Source organism: Melospiza georgiana, unplaced genomic scaffold (assembly GCF_028018845.1).
Source record: "Melospiza georgiana isolate bMelGeo1 unplaced genomic scaffold, bMelGeo1.pri scaffold_29, whole genome shotgun sequence".
NCBI classification, from domain to species: Eukaryota; Metazoa; Chordata; class Aves; order Passeriformes; family Passerellidae; genus Melospiza; species Melospiza georgiana.
The window spans coordinates 7,329,409-7,351,780 of NW_026652215.1; the positions used below are offsets into that span (position 1 = coordinate 7,329,409).

The following is a 22,372-nucleotide window of genomic DNA, read 5'->3' on the forward strand; positions in this document are numbered from 1 at the left end:
GCCTTGGTCTTACCTTCATCCCTCTTTACATACTCCTTCTGTGCTTCCCTTAGAAGATCCTCTAACCTCCTTTCTTGCCAACCATCAAGCTTTTCTAACTTTCTCCATATATCTGGCCAGGCATGAGTGACAAAATTTATCTTTAGTAAGATCTGTCTGGCCACCGTGCCAGGGTCAACCCCTGAATATTGCCTCATATTCCTTCTCAGTCTCTCTAGCCACTCTGTCATGGTTTCTTTCTTCCTTTGTTGCTCATTGAAAGCTTTATGAGCATTTTAATTATGGGGAGCTGCCTCTTTGATACCTCTTATAATCAATGTTCTATATTCCTCCATGTCTCGCCTGTCCCCAGCGCTGTTGTGGTCCCAGGTGGGGCACATTATGGGCACTTTCAGATCCCCAGGAGGTCCTTGCACATGCCCCCTTTCCCATATCCATATCCCAGCTGCCCGGATCATGTGCCTTACTTCTGGTGTGAATGGTCATTATTGATTGCATCTCTTCCCATGTATAAATATTGGGCCCCAGAAACCCGTCTAACTGTTCCACTAACCCAGTGAGGTCCTCTAGTAATCCTTTCAATTATTTCTTGAACATTCTCACTTCAGAAGAACTGAGAGTCACAACTGCAAATCTAATTCCTCCCTGCATCCCACACAGGGGTACTTCCCTCAGGGCATATATTCCTGCTGCTTGGTTCCCATCCCCTGATCTGCTTTCCTCTCATTGTGCCACCCTGTTTCTGGTGTTTTGACTAAGCCCATCAGGGGGTAGGGGAGGTGCATCTGGGGCTATTGGAGGTGGAGGGGGTAAGTGTTCTAATGGGTCCATTCTTTATTTTCTGATACCTTATGTGAAAGTCTATCCGAAAATCTTTCATTTTTGCCTCACAATTGTCATGAAGAGAAAAGACCACTGAAAGGTTAAAAACTGTTGAGCCAGTTGGGAAAGAAAATCTTATCCTTATTCAGTGTGTTCACAGGTGTTGTTTGCAGAACATGCCATGCTGAACTCGAAAGGGGGATGCTTCCCTTTCTGAACAATAGATCTGGACTTTCTCCCTACCTCCTGACCTGGCTGGTCTGAGCTCTGGGGTGGTTTCCCCCTCAAAGAGAAGACCCCTCTTGCCTGCCTTCAACCACTGTGACAGACAAACAGAGATGCGAATCCCCTCATCAAGGAACCAAGACAAGACAAGAAACCCCCTTGGCACCCCCTTCCAGAGACTGGGACTGAACACCTCGCCAGCTCAGGGGGGAGATGTGCACGAAGGGGGGAATACTGCCCAGAATAAACGCACCTGCGAGCATTCAGCCATGAAAACAATGGAATAAACACCCCTCCTTCTGTTCCTATTCTTTTTCCCTCCTTGGAAACCTTATTTCGGCCACCCTTCCCCCAGTGAAAAACGGTATATTTTGGGGTGCAATCTGACCGTGCTTTGAGATCTCCCCGCAACGTGCACCAGTGAGCTTCGACAGCTGGACCCCCGAAGGATGACGACTCGTTTCAGTAGCTATACCCTACCTGTCCTCCTTTCCTCCCTCTTCCCTGGTCTTACCCTTCTCTTCCCCAGATTCCCTCACCAACGCATATCAGCTGTGGTTATTTCAATAAAATTGCATTTTGTCGATTTGTTACTGCAAACCCCCTGTGCCTTGCTGGTTATTTTTTTTGCACAAAAAATCATCCGTCACCCATTCACTCAGGCGGACCATGACACCTTTGAGGGTGAGGTCTCCCCCTCCCACAGCAGGAAGCGTAGTCACTCTCTTCCCGATTGAATGGTTTCTTAGCTCTTACATGGATGTTTAATGCCTGACACATCCACCCTTCATCTGACCTGTATCTCGGCCAGTATACATGATTGCTCCTAATTTCCCTTCTGGTCCATTCTACCATGCAATAGTGAATCACTTTGAGCTGATCCTTGTCTCTGGTATTTGGGTCATATTTCCATTGGGCTAGTTTCCTTCCCAGTGGGCCATCTGGGGGTATACCTATTGGTACCTCTTCAATTTCTACTCCTCCCCTTGGGGATTCTCTATTTGCACATAGTCCCATCCTGACTGGTGATCACAGGCCCTGCCCTGACAGAGCTCACCTTTCTAACCACAGGCCCTGCCCTGGACAGAGCCTGCCTCTCTCAGAAGGGAAAAGGAAAGCGGGGTGGGAAAAAAAGAAACAAGGAAAGGAGGAAAGAGAAGGAAAGGGAAGGGAGAGAAAAAAAGCAAAAATCTGTACTTCTATTTTGACAAGTAAAAACAAAAAAAACTTACGATCCAGGGGCTTCTGCATCAGCGGATTGGTCTCTGCCCTTCCTCTCCTCCTCGGTTCAATGCTCCGGTCTCACGGTAACACTCTGCTCCCTGTCCCGCCTGGCTCAGCTCGGTTATGGCCTGCCCCTGGCCCAATTCCCCTCAGCAGCTGCAGTCCCACCCCTGGCCCGACCTGGCTTAGCTTTGGTGGTTCCGCCTGCCTTGATTCGACTCAGCAGCTTCCATCCAACTTCTAACCCAACTTGGTTCAGCTTTCAGTGGTTTCTCCACCCCAATTCAACTCGGAGGCTCTGCCCGTCCCAGTTCAGCTCGGCAGCTGCGGTCCTGCCCCTGGCCTGACTCGGCTCATCCTCAGCGGCTCCACCTGCCCTGATTTGGCTCGGCTCAGCAGCCAGCCCAGCCTGACCTCCTCGGTTCGGCAGCTCCGCCCTGACACGACTTGGCTTGGTGGCCAGACTGCCCCGACCCCCTTGGCTTGGCAGCACACAAACTGCTGCACCAGCTCCTGGGTGATCCCCTGCAGCAAACCCCTTGGTGATCACCTTGCTTCCAGCCCGGCTTTGGCTGGCCCTGGAAATTACAGCACTGGCTGCACCCCAGAGGCTGCCCCCTCTCTGAGCACCGTGCGAGCCACAGTGTCACATGGAGCTTATAGGTGGCCATTGAATCTTAGTGTGTATTGTATAGGTGGCCTTTGAATCCTAGTAAAATATATGTATTGCATAAGTGGCCTTGCCCCGATCCTAGTTGTTCTAAATGGGCGGCAGCTGTGGCTAATGAAGATAACTGGGATAAAAGGGTGGGTTGGCCGGTCAGGGAGAGCCTTAGAGGAGCCCTGATGAAGAAGCAGAAACAACACTGCTGTGAAGAGCTGCTTGTGAGGAAACCACCCATAAGGTACCGGACTCTAGAAATATGGTAACAACAGAGCTCACTGGCTCCCGTGGTGTGTGCCGGCTGGGAATCCCGCTGTGGGTCCCCATCCTGGCACAAACACAGTTTCCCCAATGGGTGAACCCCGTTCACAAGTCCCCACAAACCCTTCAGTCTTACGTGTCCTCTCGGCCATTGGGTCCTTGTCTATGGGATACCCGCTTTCCTGCCCCCCATGCGTGCCACTGTTCCTTTTTCCTTTCTACCGTCCAATATCCTGATGCTTCAAGGGACCAGGATGGATCCAGTATATTACTAATATGAAGCTCACTTTCATATACTGGAATTACAGAGTCACAATCTGGCCAGAAATATTTATGTGAATGGTACCCACCGCTCTTCCCCTCTTTTCATTATCCAGTCTCCTGGTGTCTTTGGGCTTACAGCCTGCAACCACTGGTGGAACTGGGAGAGTCCGACAGACTACGCCCAATCTGTAGCGGGAGGCGTCCCTTTTGAAAACTCCTAAGGCCGCCAGGTGTATTTCCTGGACAAGTCCCCATTTGTGAGAAATGATGCTCACTTCCAAAAATTTAAAAGGATTATTAAAACCTTCTCAAAAAATACAACAGAAGACTGAATACAGAAAATATAACGGCACTGGAAGCAAAGGATTTTTTCCCACTATGTGCTTGTCCACACAATGGATGTTTCACCTTTTAACCCTTTAGCCCCTCTCAAATCTTGTTAATCAACTCTTTCTTCACTGTCCAGTGGTGGAGGTCACTTCCTTACATCTTGATTGACAGTCAGGTGTTGCCATAGTAACAAGCCAACCCTCCCAAATACCCCAACTACCAGGCAACCTTGTGATAACAACACAAGGGGGTGTAAAACATAATTGTAAATCTATAAAACTTGTCTTAACATATCCATAATATCTGCCTTTTAATTGTGAGACTCAACCATCGCATTACTCATCTATCACACAATTATATCAAAACTGCTTCCTGTTCCACCCTGACTGTCCCTGCAGAGGAACGGGGCATTTTTCATGCACTTCCACAAGGTCAGGCTACTCATTTCATGGTGAGTCTGAGATGGAAATGGCCATAATAAGAAGGAGAAAAGCAAAAGGAAATGGATTGGAAAATCTTAGAAAAAATTACCCTTCTTACAGGCAAGGTTCACCAAGTCATTCCCTGCATTTCTCCTTTTCAGATCCTTTCAGTCTTCTACTCTGGGAGATGCAGCTTGTTCTGCTGCTTATCATGAACCTATTGTTTTCATGCTCTTGATTTATACCAGCACAAGAGATGTACAATCATCTAAACTGAAAACAGAAAGAAACTGCCTCTGACAATCAATTTTCATGTTCTAGATCACTTTCCAGGTGTCTGTGGAGATGTGTGAATAATTATCACACAACTCTCCATTTCCGGCTGCAGCTTCTGGAGATTCTTTCTCTGAATTCAGTCAGGGTTGCATTCCCCAACAAGTCTTGGTACCACATCCTGTTTTCCAAGGTTGGAACAGTCACAATGAAAACCTCACCAACAGCACAACTCCCCAGTCCACCAGGAAAAGAAGGGACAAGTTGTCCAGTTCTCTAAACCTTTGTCTTGCTTTGCTGCAAGAATCCTGCTGCACGGACAGTGCTGAAAGCCAAGAGAAGCTGCAGTTGGGGACACATCTTGTGACAGGAGCTTGACCTCATTTCCTAGGAAAGGTTCTTGAAAAGAGCAGACAGGACTGTGGAGAAGATTCCTGGAAAACTGAAACAGCTTTCCAGAAGTGCAATGAAAATGGAAAGAAACCATCTGAAATGTTTTCCTCTCTTTATTTCCATGTTCCCCTTTTCCATCTTGCACTACTTTCCCATCCACTTAATTCCAAATGGATCTCACCTCTAAGATCGATGACTTGGCGAGTTTTAGACACTCTAAAATACCATGACCTACACACAGTTTGCCTTCCCGTTTTTGTTGGAAAGCAATGCTGGAGTCATCAGTGCAGTGCTTGGGTCGGGCACGAATCCTGCAGGCAGGAATGTGCCCTGCCAGTGTGTGACCCTTAGCAGGGAAAATGCTCAGCAATCCTGCAGGCAGCGAATGTGCCCCGGCAGTGTGTGACCCTCAGCAGGGACAGTGCTCAGCAATCCTGCAGGCAGGGAATGTGCCCCGGCAGTGTGTGACCCTCAGCAGGGACAGTGCTCAGCAATCCTGCAGGCAGGGAATGTGCCCCGGCAGTGTGTGACCCTCAGCAGGGACAGTGCTCAGCAATCCTGCAGGCAGGGAATGTGCCCTGGCAGTGTGTGACCCTCAGCAGGGACAATGCTCAGCAATCCTGCAGGCAGGGAATGTGCCCTGGCAGTGTGTGACCCTCAGCAGGGACAATGCTCAGCAATCCTGCAGGCAGGGAATGTGCCCCGGCAGTGTGTGACCGTCAGCAGGGACAATCCTCAGCAGTGTTGCTGTGCTCCGTCTCCATGGAACCATGCCAGGAGCAGCTGCTGAGCTCAGAAGCCATCGCAGCTCCCGCCCTGCCCCAGAGCCCCTTGGCAGGGTGGGCTCCTGCCCTGGCTCTGTGTGCCAGGAGCCGGCAGCACTGGGTGCAGGGAGCCCAGGGAAGGCACAGAAACGCTGGGTGAGAAATGCTGGGGCACAGAGAGATGGGCGAGTGCAGCCGGCCAGGGCAGAGGAGCAGCACGCCCAGGGGGCACAGCCTGCAGGACAGATGGCCAAGGGGAGAAAACAACAAACTGCTCAGGAGGGTGGAGAACAAACTTCTAGTTGCAAACTTCAGAGAATGAGGTACTTGGGAAATCTTAAACAGCATTGAATTACAGTAAATCACTTGACAAAGCACTGACTTCGCAAACTCTAACCTTTCCAACTTGAAGTTATCCAGATTTCGAGAAGAGGAAGTCAGGAGAAGAGAGAGAGGGACAGAGAGATCCACAGTCAGTCTTGGGTCTCAGCTGCTGTGAGCTCCGGGGCCATGGGATGTGTCAGTGTCACACCCGTGTCACAGCCTGACCTGCTCTGGTCCCTCTCTCAGGTGGGGTTTTCGGGGTGCCAGGGGCTTGGCAGCCACTTTGGGGCTGCACCAGAGGCTGCAGTGGCTGGGGTGGGGCAGTGACCACCCCACCTATGCAGAACTCTCCCTGCCCCAAACACACACTGGAGATGTCTGGGGCCGTTCATCATTTCTCTGCTCTCCAGCACTGAGGCAATGGACTCTGGCTACAGCTCTGAGATCATGCCCAAGGCAACCACCCCTGGCAATGGGGACACATGGAGCTGCTCTCAGGAAAGCCCCTGAAAGCTGAGGAGTGCCCCAAAACTGCCTCAGAAACATGAGATACCTAAAAATCTCTTCAGGAATGTGGATTAATAAAAAACTCACTCAGTAATGGGCTCCCCCTCCCTTCATCATCCTCAAACTTTGGCTGTGTCATTGCAGACCCCAACCCACCTCCCCAATCCCAACCCTGACCCATCCCACCACTCCTGAACATCAACATCCCCTTCCCAAGGCATATTTCCCCCATTTCCCACCTCCCAAACCCCATTCCACCCATCCTGCCCCACCTAATGCCCATCTCAACCCTCCTGATTTGAAGCCCACTTTGCTCAATTCCCTTCCAACACCATTCCACACCAAAGAGTTGTGGAATCAAGGAATTTTGGGGTGGGATTGAGTAGTTTTAAGTGGCATTTAGGTGACAGATTGAACCCTCTTGTCTCTTTCAGTGCCAAGAAAGGGAAACAAGTACACCAAATACCCCCAAAACCCCCAAATTCTCCCAATTATCTCCCTGAATCCCAGATTCCCCTGAAACACAAGTAAAAAGTGAGCCTTTAGATGTCTTTGATGAATTTATTGATTTTTACCCCAATTTTCTCTGTTTTAAAGGGATGAAGATGAATGCAAAGAAAATTAGGGCCAAAACAAAAGAATAACCAGCCCAGTGTCTTCCCAACATGCATCACAGAGAATGTAGAGTGCAAGGTTTCTGACCAACGTGGGTCGTCCCATGGGGGATGAAGCTGGAGCAGTGCATGAAGCTCCTCCTGCAGTTGGGGCACTCCAAGGCCTGCCCTTACCGGTGACTCCGTTGGTGTTGGGTAAAGAACGAGCGGTCTGAGAAGCTCTTCCCACACTGGGGACACTCGTAGGGGCTCTCCCCAGTGTGGATGTGCCGGTGCCTGATGAGGGTAAAGTTGTGCTTGAAGCCCTTCCCACACTCAGGGCAGCGGAAGGGCCTCTCCTCTGTGTGAATCCGCTGGTGCAGGAGGAGATTGGAGCTGGTCTGAAACTTCTTCCCACACTGGGGACACTCGTAGGGCCTCTCCCCAGTGTGGATGCGTTGGTGGGTGATGAGGGCGGAGCTGCAGCTGAAGCCCTTCCCACACTCCCCACACTTGTAGGGCCATTCCCCTGTGTGGATTATCTGGTGGCGGATCAGGTGGGAGCTCCGCCTGAAGCCCTTAACACACTCCAAGCACTTGCAGGGCTTCTCCCCATCATGAAGTTGCTCATGAGCCACCAGCTCCAAGCTCTGGCTGAAGCTCTGTCCACCTTCCTGGCTCAATGCGGTTCTTTCCTTCTCAGAGCAGCCTGGGCTGGGTTTGCAGCCCCCCCTCTTGTGGGATCTCTGGAACTTTTCCTCCCCATTGTAATTCTGCACTGTGGCACCACTAAAAACAGCCTCTTCCTCGAGGTTCTGGTGCAGGGATTTGTCCTCCCTAGTCTCCATCCTCAGCTCCTTCTCTGGGGAAGGAAGGACAAGGAGAGGATGGGATTTGCCTCCGTGCCAGAGGGAAGGGGAAGGAGATCCCCCCAGTGCATCCCCGGCAGGACAGCGTTTGGCAGCAGGGTTGTTCTGCAGCTGGGGGCCATGCTGGGCTGGGAGATGGAGCAGGAGAAAGGGGGAAAGGGGCACTGACTTCCTCCTCACCTGCCTGGGTATCCTGGGGCATCTTCCCCTTCCTCGCAGCCTTCTCCTCCATCAGGTGAAGGTTTGGGAATGGGAAATCCTGGTTTGGGGTAAAACAAGGTGTGAATCCTTGGATTGGGAATTCCTCCCAACCAAATCCATCTCCAGAAGTTATCTGGTGCCCATAAAAATTTCCAAAAATCAAGAGTGAATTAAAAAAAGCCACCAGGAGCATCCCATTTCCAGTCTCATCCCTCTGGGGTTCTGGTGGTCCCCTGTCTCAGGGCTGCTGGGGATCCCATGGGTCCTGGGGATCCCTCTCTCCAGGGTCCTGCTTAGGGATGCTGGGGGATTTCAGGGTCCCCCACTCCAGCCTCCCCCCAGTCCAGTCACTTGGGGGTCCTCTCTCTTCCCACAACCCTGTCCTGGATTAGGGCAAATTTGGGAGAAAACCTCCAAAGGGGTTTTCTCTAAAAAGCAAATTCAAGCAGCCACTCCCCCAACCAGATCAGGAAAAGACTTCCTCTGAGAAAAGGGGAAAAAACCTCTTTATTTAATAGGCAAAGCATTCATCAGCACAAAAAATGAACAACATTAAACAATAAAACCTCTTGCCGCTACAAAAGAGATGACAATCTCAGAAAGTCCTTCTGTGGGCTGTAGCTCTGCTCACTCAGTCTCTAATCAGTCTCATGTCAGTCCTTCCACTGCTGGAAATGCTGCGGCCCAGGCTCAGCCTGGTGGGCCACAGGTGGGAGCTGCCAGCGGTGTTCTGGGTGTTCAGTCCAGAGCAGGTTTAAACAGCTCCAAAGAAAAAGAAAAACCATACTCCAGGGAACTTCTCTGCCTCAGAGAGTTAAAACTAACGAAAAGCAAAGGAGAGCTCTGTCCTGCTGTCTGTCAGCAGACAACTGATACCTTAGGTTTTAAGTTTTTCTGTTCTGTTTTGGTGTGCAGCTTTTAGCTTTATATTAAGTGTTACTGGGATCTTTTCACAGAATGTTGAAGACAAAACAATCATCTTCTAGCTGGAGACTCAAGGACAATCTCTTCAAACTTCAGGCCCAAAGCATAAACAACATGAAAAGAGGAGGGCGGGCAAGCAAGCAAGGAGGATTAAACTTCATAATTTGAAGCTATTAATTGGGCAGTTAACTCCTATATGCAAATAGACTAAAACTCATAAAAATGTGAGATCTCATGACCAAGCCCTCTTTTGCTCTCATCTTGGAGCCATCCAGGAAGAGCCACAGCTGTGCCTCCAGTACTGCCAGGGTGTGGCCTTTGAAAGCATTTCAGTAAAAATCCACTTTATTCCTATCAGCTCCATCTGGCCACTGTTCCAGCTCCTTAAGGCATCACAACAGTCCAGGAGCAGGAATGCGGAGGAGTGAGTGCAGTGTATGAAAACAAACTACTGCTTCTCCCTTCTCCCCTGCGCTCTCAGAATCAAACTTAAAGGTGCAGAACTCATTTCTGGGCTAAACAGACTGATGGGGTACGAGCATCATGAAGTCACCCCAGGACACCCCTCTCAGGGTCAGGGGGTCCCGTCCCCGCCTCATCTCCGGGCTGCCGGGGGTCCCCCAGCTCCGGTATCGCCCCTTCCCCTCTCCCCGCCCCGGGGGTCCCCCGTTCCACAGCCCCGGCTCTCACGGGAATCCCCAAAACCAATGTCCCGCCCCGTCGGTACCGGGCCATCCCCACGTGGACCCCTGGAACCCTCCCGAGGGGCGATCGCGGCTTCTCTGCCCCCGAAAAAGCTCCTCTTAGGGAGCCCGGAGGTATCCGGGGCTCGAGTCCGGGATCTGCCGGCTCCGAACACTCTCCAAAAAATCCTCCCTGAGACCCCTGGCTGGAGCCGGGGCGAGCTCGGCCTCCGCCCTCACCTGCGGCTCGGGGCTGGGGGCGATGCTCCCGGGGCAGGGGGTGCTGCAGGCTCGGCGTGCGGGCGCTGCGAGCGCCGCGATTCTCCCGCTCCCGCTCCTGCTCCTCCTCTCCTCCTCTTCCTCCCGCAGTTCCTCCGCTGCCAGCCCGGACCCCCCTTTCCCACCGCTCTGCCTCGCGGCCCCGCAGCACCGGCTGCTGGCTGGGGGAGCCCCCGATCGGCCCCAGGGCTGGGCAGGGGCTCGGGGACCCCCCCCGGGGCGGATCCGTCCCCCGGCCCGAGCCCCAAATTCCGCTCCGGGGCCGCGGGGCTCTGCGGGCCCGCCTGGCAACCGGTGAGTCATCGGCGAGAAATGCTCTGGTTGGCTGGAAATTGGTTAGCGCCTCTTCTGATTGGCTGGAATTTTGAAAGGCGCTGCGCCCTGCGGGTGTCCCCGAGATCTGCGGAGTCCGGGTTGGGGCTTTTCCCTCTTCCTTTCGCTCTGAGAACATTTCTGATTTCTTTCTCTCCCTCGCTCCTTTCCATTTCTTGTTCAGTACAATCCGAGTTCGAGCCGATCGACAGGTTGCGTTCTCACGGTGTCATTTGCACCTTCACTCAGGCGTGAGAACGTCGGAGAGCCCCCCAGCCCCGAGCACCCTCAGCGGTGAGAGGGACACAGAGCCCCTGGTCCCCAGCCCTGCACAGGCATTGCCTGAGGCCAGAGGGATGGAGACCCCCCGAGCATCCCCCAGAGGGAGGGGACAGAGACTGCCCCGAGCATCCCCTGGGCTGAGAGGGACAGAGACTGCCCCGAGCACCCCTGGTACAAGGTGAGAGGGAGGGAGACCCCCCAGGCATTCCCTGGGGTGAGAATGATGGAGACCCTCTGGGGAATGGCCTGGGGTGAAAAGGACAAACGCCTGGGGAATGGCCTGGGGTGACAGGGACAGGGACCCTCCCCAGCCCCTTCCAAGCATCCCCCAGGGTGAGAGGCACAGAGCGTCCCCTGGGCACCGGACAAAATAAACTTTGCAGAAATCAAACTTAACTCTGCATAAAATACTTCAATGAATATTTGCTTTTCCCACAAGTCACGTAATGAAAACGCAAACAAATCCCAAAATTTTATAAACTGACAATAGAAGCTGTTTTGTGGCAAATCTAAATTCTATTGGTCCTGCACAGCTCCAGCTCAGCTGCTGGCAGGTTCCAATAAAAGAAAAGTGGAAATTAGGCCCAATACAGAATATGAAAAGGAAGGGGAAGCTCTGTGTAGCTGTCGCAAAGGTGACAGGGACAAAGAGAAAAATTATTCTAACATTTGGCAAAGTCGCCCAGCCTGTGAAAAAGCGTGACAGGGACCGAGACCTCCCCTGGAGGGGGCAAAGTGTGACATTGTCCCCTGTGTGTGTGGCCTTCCCAGGGTGGGGGTTTTACACCTGAGCCAGTTTGGGTAAGGGGGGTGGTGTTCACCCACCCAAGCAGGGATTACCCCACTGTTTCAGGTTGCAATGCAAGATGTAACCAAATGCATGTTTTCAATCACCATCTTCATCAACTGCTATAAACAGGTGGGGTAGTGTTCTTTATGGCTTCCATGACTCATCCCTGATAATGCTCTCCAGGTGAGATACGTTCTGCTAATGGGCCATTGAGTGTCACTGCAGGACTGATAAAATTCCATCATACCATTGTGGGATGCTCCACCCAGGGGGAGGATCCAAGCATTCCTACATGGATATAGGCTGAGGCTTTCAACATCAGGAGCAGCTCGCCTACTGGATTCCCAGAGGACAAGAGCTCCATAACCACCATTGGACCTTCAGAGGAGGACCAGACCCTTCTACAGGATCACTCCTTCGACAGAATCACGTTGATCACTCCAACAGGACTGCAGCCACCATTTAATAAGACTGCTTCCACCACCCTGCCCAGCAGGGTGTCAGGTTATATCCTGACTCTGTCAGTTTAAGGCAGTGTTTCTGTATCATTGCCTTGATCCTTATTTTGTTATTGAATTGGAATTCGTGCCCGACCCAAGCGCTGCACTTGTGGCTCCAGCATTGCTTTCCAACAAAAACAGGGGAAGGCAAACCTCGTGCAGCTCATGGTATTTTAGAGTGTCTAAAACTCGCTAAGTCATTGATCTTAGAGGTGAGATGCATTTAGAACTCATGGCATGGAGAAGTAGTGCAAGATGGAAAAGGGGAAAACAGAAATAAACTGAGGAAAACATTTCAGATGATTTCTTTCTATTTTCATTTCACTTCTGGAAAGCTGTTTCAGTTTTCCAGGAATCTTCTCCATAGTCCTGTCTGCCCTTTTCAAAAACATTTCCTGGAGAATGAGGTCGAGCTCCTGTCACAAGATGTGCCACCAACTGTGGCTTCTCTTGGCTTTCCACACTGTGCCTGCAGCAGGACTATTGCAGCAAAGCAGGACAAAGGTTTGGAGAACTTGACAACTTGTCCTTTCTTTTCCTGGTGGACTGGGGAGTTGTGCTATGGGTAAGGTTTTCATTGTTCCTGTTCCAGGCTAAGAAAACAGGAGGTGGTACAAAGAATTGTTAGGGAATACAAGCCTGGCTGAATGCAGAGAAAGAATCTGCAGAGCCTGCAGCCACAAGTGGAGAGTGTTGTGATGATCATTCCAACCTGTCACTGGACATCTTGAAAATTACCTGGAATGTGAAAATGCTCTGACAGAGGGAGTTTGTTTCTGAATTCAGTGTGGATGATTCCACATCTGGTGCCTTGGTGCATAAATCAAGAGCACAATCAGTTCATGATAAGCACCAGAACAAGATGGACCTGTCAGAACAGCCAACTGAAACAATCTGAAAAGGAGAAATGCAGAGAATGACTTGGTGAATTTTGCCTGGAAGAAAGGGGAATTTTTTCTAATAATTATTAATACATTTTGGCTTTTGGTTTTCTTAGCAAGGCCATTTGCATCCCAGATTCGCCATGAAGTGAGAAGCCTGAGCTTGTGGAAGTGCCTGAAAGATGCCCTGTTTCTCTGCAGGGACATTCAGGCTGGAACAGGAGCCGGAGCCCTCTCTGGGGCAGCCTCCTCCGAGCTGGAAATTGTGCCATGCTGGGAGAGGAGGAGGAGGGGGAGAAGGCTGGCGCTGTGTGGCAGGAGCAGGAGGTTTGGGCTGCAGGACATTCCGTCTGCGCCGCTGCCCCGCAATGGGCGGCCGTGCCCGGGGCTCTGCGCCTGGCCCCGTGTGCGCTGAGCTGCCTGGGCTGGGCTCAGGTTCCCGCTGGGACTGGGCAGAGCCTGGGCTCAAACTGGGGGGAGCAGCAGTGCAAAACACCTCTGGGCATCTGCATTTCCTGCTGCTGGGAAGGAGAAATGAAGCGAGTTGAGAAGTTCTGGTTTCTGTTTCTCCTGATGGATTTTTAAATTTAATTCCACATTATGGAGGCAAATTCTGTGACAGCCTCTGTCAGTTTATTCTATTTCAACAACGCCAGCAACCGGGCTGTGTTTGAGTTCTGCAAATGTGGCCTGTGTGGCTTTAATTCCCTTCATCTTAGTGTTCAGGGGCTGGTGGGCATTCCAGTATCTGATGATCTTTATGCCTGTGAGAAAAATACTGACTTCACTGTCATGAAAGCACCATGGGTAGCACCAACTGAAAGAGGCACTTGCATTTTTATGGATAAAGTTCAAGTGGCAAGCAGAAGAGGGCCAAGAGCAGCCATGATCCCAAATTCCCAAGGCAAAGGCACCAGCAGCCTCCTCCTGTCACCTCATGGTGAGTAAAAGAGTGTTGAAAACAGCGCTGGAACCCGATCCTTTCTTCCTTTGAGGGCTTACTCGGGGCAACACAGGCAGGCCCTGAGCAGTCAGGGCTGTGTGTGGGTGCTGGCTGCTCTGCTCCAGAATTGAGCTGGAAAAAGCCCTTGGGAGCCGAGGCAGGAGCAGGCGGGAAGGGGCTGGTGCTGCTGCTGCTCCTGGCCAGGAGCCCCGGCTGGGCCGGGCCGGCGCCCCCTGCGCTGCGGCTGCTGCTGCTGCCAGAGCCGGGCGGGACTCGGGGACAGGGACCGGACACGGGGGACAGCAAAGGCCTGGCGGCTGCAGGGATGGTGGCGCTGGGGCCGGGGCCAGCACAGAGCTTCAGCCCGCAGTTAACCCTGAGGGAAACGCCGGGGAAAGGCTCCCTTTCAGCCTTTCTGCACTTGTGGCTGTAAAGGGACTGAAATGAAAGCAGAACAAGTAGGGCCCAACCTGTTCTCCTGCCTTGGGTGGAGCCCCAAGCCTGAGGCTGAGAGGGGCTGTGAGGGGCTGTGAGGGGCCATCAGTCACGAGGTGCCATGAAGGGCCTTGAGAGGCCATGAGGGGCAATGGGGAACTCGGAGATGCCTTAAGGCCCTGTGAGGGGCTGTGGGAGCCCAGGCCCCTCATGGAACCAAGGGTCCATCATGTCCCAACAGGGCCTTGTGTAACCAAATGGACCATGGTGACACTATGGAGCCTCATGGTATCACAGGTCCATTGTTACACAGCAGCCACAGCAGGAATGCAGAACCAAGGAGATCATTGTGACACTGCACAACTGTGCAAACCTGTGAGCCTACCAGGGAAAAGCCAGCAGAAATGCCCTGGAGAGACACACTGTAGGCTCTGGGCATTCCTCACAACTCAGGGCGAGGAAAGAGGCTTCCCCATGGTGCTCTGCAGCACTATGTTAATTTGTCCCAGTTCTGTACTCTCCCTTGGCCTTCTCTACCCCTTTAACTCTAATATGTTCATGTTCTGGTGAGTTCTCCCTTCCCTATTTTCCCACTGGTGTGTAACCCTACCCATCCACACTGGCATTTACTATTGGTCCCTTCCATGTGTACCGCCCCTGAACCCTCAGAGCATTGGATCCCCGGTGCTCTACTCTGCACCCTCTTTCCCTGTATTTGTACCCTGGACTCTCCTTTGTTTTTGTCTTTGGCCCCTGGACACTTTCAGCATTTCTCTGTGTGTGTGTGTCTGTGTGTATGTGTGTCTGTGTCTGTGTCTGTCTGTGTCTATGTGCTGGTGCTCTCGTGGTTCCTACCCATTGGCACAAGAAACTCTGGGGGAAGGTTGTGTGCAGACCACCTCAGACTGTAACAAAAACTCCCTTTTTTCATTTACTTTGTGGTGGGAATGAACCATTCTGTCTAATAATGATCAGAAAAAATCAGAGCTGTATTTATATAAATTTATCTGGTATTCAATCTTTAACCCTGGGGGGAAAATTGCATTAAAGTTCAATTCCACGTGTCTAATCTTTAACACCTTTGACAAAGTCTGGAGATGGGATTGGATGCAACTGCTCCCAGTCTCCTCTCTTAGAAGGAATTTTAGAAGTCTAGGGGCCCTGCAGGGGTTTGAGGATCCATGGTGCCTGCAGGATGTAATTTCTCCATCTCATGTCTCAGCAGGAGTTTCTCCAAAAAAGAAATAAAGGTTTTGCCTGAAGCTCCCACTGTGCCCATGACAGGAACCCCTGTGAGTGTCTGGGACATCCTGGCTCTTTGGCAGCCTGGGGACTCCTGGGATGTCACCGTGGAGCCCCCGTGAGTGCCTGTGACAGATCGATGCCTTTGCATCACAAGGTCCCCTGGGATGTCACCATGGAATGGCTGTGACTGCCTCTGACCACAAGGCTCTTTACCATCCCAAGAAAGCCCAGGGAGGTCTCCATGGAGCCCCTGTCTGTGCCTGTGACATTCCAGCTCTGGAAGAGCCTGGAGACTCTTGGAAAGTCCCCACGGAACCCCTCTGAGTGCCTGTGACAAATGTGATCCTTAGCAGGCAACCATCACCAGGACCCTGTTGTTATGGTCAGTTTCCATGGCAACCATCCCCAGCCCCCTGTTGCTATGCTCAGTCCCTTGGCAGCTCCATGGAGACCCCATGCCGGGGTGGTTGCCATGGACACCAGCTCAGGCCTGCAGCCACAGCCTGTTGCCATGGCAACCATTGGCAGCCCCATCCCCAGGCTCATGGGATCCCAGAACCACAGAATTGGCTGAGCTGGGAGGGACCCATCAGGATCCTCCAGTCCAACTGCTGGCCCTGCCCAGGACACCCCAACAATGCCAGCCTGGGCCTGGCAGCGCTGTCCAAATGCTGCTGGAGCTCAGAGAGCCCTGGAGCTGGGACCCTTCCCTGGGGAGCCTGGGCAGGGCCCCAGCAGCCTCTGGGCAAAAACCTTTTCCTGACATCCAACCGGAGCCTGCCCCGACTCAGCTGCAGCCGTTCCCTCCACTGCTGTCCCTGGGTCCCAGAGGGAAGAGGTTCCCACAGCCCCAGCCAGGGACCCGCTCCCAAGGCTGCTGCCATGGCCACCAGGGCTGGCACCAGCTGGGATGCTCGGTTTCCAGGGGCTGGGGTTCAGGAATGGGATTCCCCAATTTTCTGCTCTTGCTAAAACCGCGCTGTCCTCACTGCCCTCCCACCTCCCATGGAAACCACAAAGGCAAAGATCCCGGTCTGGGATAAGAACAATTTTTTGGGAACAACAATGATATAAGGAACGAATGGAACAGAAACAATATTGATAACAGAGTGTATAAATAAAACTGTTTACAGGGAAAACTAAACCACAACTTGCTGGGTCTGCCTTGCCACGTATTTCCTCCTGCCTGGAAAGCACACTCTTCTCCTCAGGGAAGGAGAGAGAGACAGAGAGAGTGTCCCTTTTCTGTCCCTGGCAATGACCTGAGGTGGGAGTGAATGTAATGACACAGTCATGGCAAGACCCTCATGTTCTTCCATCCCACATCATGTCATTGGCAGAGGCAAGAAAAGGGACAGATGTCTTCCTAGCATGGATCCGAAGGAAAAATGGATCACCAGGGCTCTTCCCAACATGGATCCTCCAACTATGGATGAAGTTGGGGCAGTGCACAAAAGTCCTCCTGCATTGGGGCATTGGCAGAGCTTCCCTTCCAGGTGCCTCCGTTGGTGTCTGGTTAAGACAGAGATCTGGGTGAAGCTTTTCCCACTCGGGGGACACTCGTAGGGCCTCTCCCTCTCCCCAGTGTGGATGTGCCGGTGCCTGATGAGGTTGGAGTTGTGCTTGAAGCCCTTCCCGCACTCAGGGCAGCGCAAGGGCCTCTCATCCGTGTGAATCCGCTTGTGCCGGAGAAGACTGGAGCTGCTCTGAAACCTCTTCTGACACTGGGGACACTCGTAGGGCCCCTTCCCAGTGTGGATGCGTTGATGTATGACAAGGGCAGAGCTGGAGCTGAAGCCCTTCCCACATTCCCCACACTCATAAGGCCAATCCCCAGCGTGGGTCCTCTGGCTGATCAGGGTGCTGCTCTGCCTGAAGCTCTTCCCACACTCGAAGCACTTGTGGAGCTTGTGCCCATCATGAAGCTGCCCATGGACTACCAGCTCCAAGTTCTGGCTGAAGCTCTGTCCACCTTCCTGGCTCAGGGTGTGTCTTTCCTCCTCAGAGAACCCTGGGTTGGGTTTGGAGCCCCTCCTCCTCATGGGGGATCTCCAGGGCTTTTCCTCCCCATTGGATTCTTTTCCCATGGAGCCACTCAAACCGGTCTCTTCCATGTGGTTCTGCTGTGGGAATTTGTCGTCCCTGATCTTGATCCTCAGCTCCTTCTCTGGTAGAGTAAGGACAAGCACAGGATGGGATTTCCCTCCGTGAAGAGGGATGGGGAAGGAGATCCCCACAGTGCATTCCCAGCAGGATGGCGTTGGCAGCGGGGTTGTCCTGCATAGAGGGGATTTTCTGGGCTGGGAGATGGAGCAGGAGAGAGGGGGAAAGGGGCACTGAGTTCCTCCTCACCTGCCTGGGTGTCCTGGGGCATCCTCATCTTCCTTGAGGTGTCTTCCCCCATCTGGCCAAGTTTTAGGAATGGGATATTCCTAAAACAAGGGAGGAAAACAAGGGATGAGCACAATGAGCTTTGTACTGGTTTAAAGGCAAACCTGAGGAAGAGTCTAAGCCAGAATTCAAATTCAGTAACAAAATAAGGATCAAGGCAATGATACAGAAACAGTGCCTTAAACTGACAGAGTCAGGATATAACCTGACACCCTGTTGTTCAGGGTGGTGGCAGCAGTCCCAGTAAATGGTTGTGCAGTCCTGTTGGAGAGATGAACACGATTCTGTCGAAGCAGTGATCCTGTAGAAGGGTCTGGTCTTCCTATGGAGGTCCAGTGGTGGTTAGGGAGTTCTTGTCCTCTGGGAATCAAGTAGGCAAGCTGCTCCTGGTGTAGCAAAGCGTCAGCTTATATCCAGGTAGGAATGCTTGGATCCTCCCCCTGGGCAGAGCATCCCACAATGGGAGGATGGAATTTTATCAGTCCTGCAGTGACACTCAATGGCCCATTCACAGGAGATATCTCCCCTGGAGGGCGTTATCAGGGCTGAGTCATGGAAGAGATAAAGAACACTGCCCCACCTGTTTATAACAGTTGCTGAAGGTGGGGATTGAAAACATGCATTTGGTTACATCTTGCATGGCAACCTGAAACAGTGGGGTAATCCCTGCTCAGGGGGTGAACACCACCCCCCTTACCCAAACTGGCTCAGCTGTAAAACCCCCACCCTGGGAATGCCTCGCATACAGGGGGCAATGTCACACTTGGCCCCCTCCAGGGGAGGTCTGTTTCACAGGCTGGGGAACTTTTCCAAATGTTAGAATAATTTTTCTCTTTGTCCCTGTCACCTTTGCGACAGCTACGCATACCTTCCCCTTCCTTTTCATAATCCGTATTGGGCCTATTTTCCACTTTTCTTTTTTTAGAATGTGCCAGCAACTGAGCTGGAGCTGTACAAGACCAAAGGAATTTGGATTTGCCACAAAATAGCTTCTATTATAAGCTTATAAAATTTTGGGATTTATTTGCTTTTCCATCACAAGTGACTTGTGGGAAAAATAAATTCAAGGCATTTTATCTACGGTCAATTTTGATTTCTGACAAGAAAAAACATTACTTTGTCTGGTGCCCAGGGGATGCTAGTGAAGCCTCTGTTCCTCTTGCCCTGGGAGATGCTTGGGGGGGTTTTTCCCTGTCCCTGTCACCCCAGGCCATTCCCCAGGGGGTCTCCATCATTCTCACCCCAGAGAATGCCTGGAGGTTCTCCCTCCCTCTCACCCCTGTGCCAGGGGGTGCTCGGGGCAGTCTCTGTCCCTCTCAGCCCAGGGGATGCTCAGGGGTCTCTGTCCCCTCACCCTGGGGGATGCTCAAGGGGTCTCCATCCCTCTGGCCTCAGGCAATGCCTGTGCAGGGCTGGGGACCAGGGGCTCTGTGTCCCTCTCACCGCTGAGGGTGCTCGGGGCTGGGGGGGCTCTCCGACCTTCTCACACCTGGGGAGGCCGGGGGGGTCTCTGTCCCTCTCAGCCCTGCTGTGACCCCACCCAAACATCATCGGGGTCAGAGGGACAGAGACACCCCCAAACCCCCAGAAGGGCTGAACCTGGGATTTGGTTTGGGGCTGAGGATTTAGGAAGGGGCTGGAATTGGGGCTGGGATTGGAGTTGGGGTTGAGATTTGGATTAGTGCTGGGATTGGGGTTAAGGCTAGACATGGGATTGGCTTTAGGGCTGGGGTTGGGGTTGGGTCTTGGGATAGATGAGTCTGAAACTGGGATGAGAATAAATACAGAACTGTGAGTGTGTCTAAATGTGGAGTGAGACTGAGACCAGGATCAGGGTTTGGGATTGAGCTCACCCAGAGCCCAATGATGTTTGGGTGGGGTCACAGCAGGGCTGAGAGGGAGAGAGACCCCCTCAGCCTCCCCAGGTGTGAGAAGGTGGGAGAGCCCCCCCAGCCCCGAGCACTCTCAGCGGTGAGAGGGACACAGAGCCCCTGGTCCCCAGCCCTGCACAGGCATTGCCTGAGGCCAGAGGGATGGAGACCCCTTGAGCATCCCCCAGGGTGAGGGGACAGAGAGCCCCGAGCATCCCCTGGGCTGAGAGGGACAGAGACTGCCCTGAGTACCCCCTGGCACAGGGGTGAGAGGGAGGGAGACCCTCCAGGCATTCTCTGGGGTGAGAATGATGGAGACCCCCTGGGGAATGGCCTGGGGTGACAGGGACAGGGACAACCCTCCCAAACCCCTGCCAAATATCCCCCATGGCGAGAGGCACAGGGACCCCTCGAGCATACCCTGGGCACTGGACAAAATAATTTGGCAGAAATCAAACTTGACTCTGCATAAATCACTTTGATGAATATTTGATTTTCCCACAAGTCAGATGTGATGAAAATGCAAACAAATCCCAAACATTAATAAACTGACAGTACAAACCATTTTGTGGCAATTCCAAGTTCCACTGGTTCCTGCACAGCTCCAGCTCAGCTGCTAGCATGTTCTGATAAAAGTGTAAATTCAGCCCAATACAGATATCATTAAAAGGAAAGTAAACTCTGTAACTGTCACAAAGGCGAACAGGGATGAAGAGAAAAATGATTCTCACATTTCGCAAAGCACTCAAGCCTGGGAATTCAGGAGTTATTTGGGAATTTAGCTACTTGAGCTGAGCTTCTTGTAGGACTTTTAGCAGCCTTGTGTTCCTCACCATGGGGTGAATGAACCTTGTCAGTCTCGCTGGTATCATTTGCTCCCTTTCCTCCTGTGATTTTAAAAAAACATTTCAAGGAAGGATGTCACAGACATTTTTTCATAAAATCCTCTCTTTTAGGATTTGTCCTTTCTGTGAAGCTGGGGCCCCAGAAGAAAAATGCAAACAATAATTATCTGCTGATTTGGAATGTAACAGGAGCATCTGTGATTGGTCTTCTGTGAGTGTTTGGATTTGCTGATCACTCACGGGAGAGTTGGTCCTTGCTTTCTGCTGGACACAGAACTTTGTTATTCATTCTCTTCTTTCTATTCTTAGCTTAGCAAGCCTCTGCAACTTTTCTCCTTATTCCTTTTAGTATAGTTATAATGTATTATATATCATATATCAATAAATCCAGCCTTCTGATCATGAACCAAGATTCTCATCCACTTCTCTCACCCTGAAGACCTTCATCAGGTCGCTGTAATAGAAGGACAACAAAATATTTTCTTTACTCTCCAGGCCCACAAAGGCGATTTACCTCATTGGTTCTCCCATAAGTCACTCAGAGAAATCTGCAGCCCAGTTTCAAAGAGTTCCTCCAGAGAGAACCACAACTTCCTCAGAGGAGGGAACCATGCTGTTGTCAAAGGCACTTGGGGTCAGAGAACAGTGCCTAAACTCACTGTGCAAAAATAATTTCACAGTCTGGTGAGTCTGGTTAAGAAAAGTGTTAGAGAGATTCCTCTGCCCCAATTAAGGTGATAATGAGACCAAACCCAAAATGAATTTTATTGAAAAGTAAATGGGATAGAAAAGGGGGGACAGGAAGGGAATGACATGAAAAAGAGCCCTCCCCTCCCAAGTGTGACATTGTCCCCTGTATGCCTGGCATTCCCAGGGTGAGGGTTTTACAGCTGAGCCAGTTTGGGTAAGGGGGGTGGTGTTCACCCCCTGAGCAGGGATTACCCCACTGTTTCAGGTTGCCATGCAAGATGTAACCAAATGCATGTTTTCAATCCCCACCTTCAGCAACTGCTATAAACAGGTGGGGCAGTGTTCTTTATCTCTTCCATGACTCAGCCCTGATAACGCCCTCCAGGGGAGATATCTCCTGTGAATGGGCCATTGAGTGTCACTGCAGAACTGATAAAATTCCATCATCCCATTGTGGGATGCTCCGCCCAGGGGGAGGATCCAAGCATTCCTACCTGGATATAAGCTGACACATTGCTACACCAGGAGCAGCTCGCCTACTGGATTGCCAGAGGACAAGAGCTCCAGAACCACCACTGGGCCTCCAGAGGAAGACCAGACCCTTCTACAGGATCACTGCTTCAACAGAATCGTGTTCATCTCTCCAACAGGACTGCAACCACCATTTAATGGGACTGCTGCCACCGCCCTGAACAACAGGGTGTCAGGTTATATCCTGACTCTGTCCGTTTAAGGCAGTGTTTCTGTATCATTGCCTTGATCTTCATTTTCTTTTAAATTGTAATTCTGGTTTAGACCCTCCCCAGGTTTGCCTTCAAACCAGTACAAAAGACAATGTGCGCACCCTTTGTTTTCTTCCCAGAACAGGATTTCCCATTCCCAAACCTTGATTGGATGGATAAGGAGACTGTGAGGAAGAGGAAGGATCCCCAGGACACCCAGATAGGTGAGGAGGAAGTCAGTTCCTATATCCCTCTCTCTCCTGCTCCATCTCCCAGCCCAGCACAGCCCCTGGCTGCAGGACAACCCTGCTGCCAAAGCCATCCTGCCAGGGATGCACTGGGGGAATCTCCTTCACCTTCCCTCTGGCATGGAGGCAAATCCCATCCTGTCCTTGTCCTTCCTTCCCCAGGGAAGGAACTGAGGATGGAGACCAGGGAGGAAA

The 22,372-nt window shown here is 51.8% G+C and overlaps 1 pseudogene; it reads left to right on the forward strand.

Moving 5' to 3' along the window:
* LOC131096410 (zinc finger protein 208-like) overlaps window positions 1-22,372 on the forward strand; it is a 1,316,393-nt pseudogene that overhangs the window by 827,809 nt on the left and 466,212 nt on the right.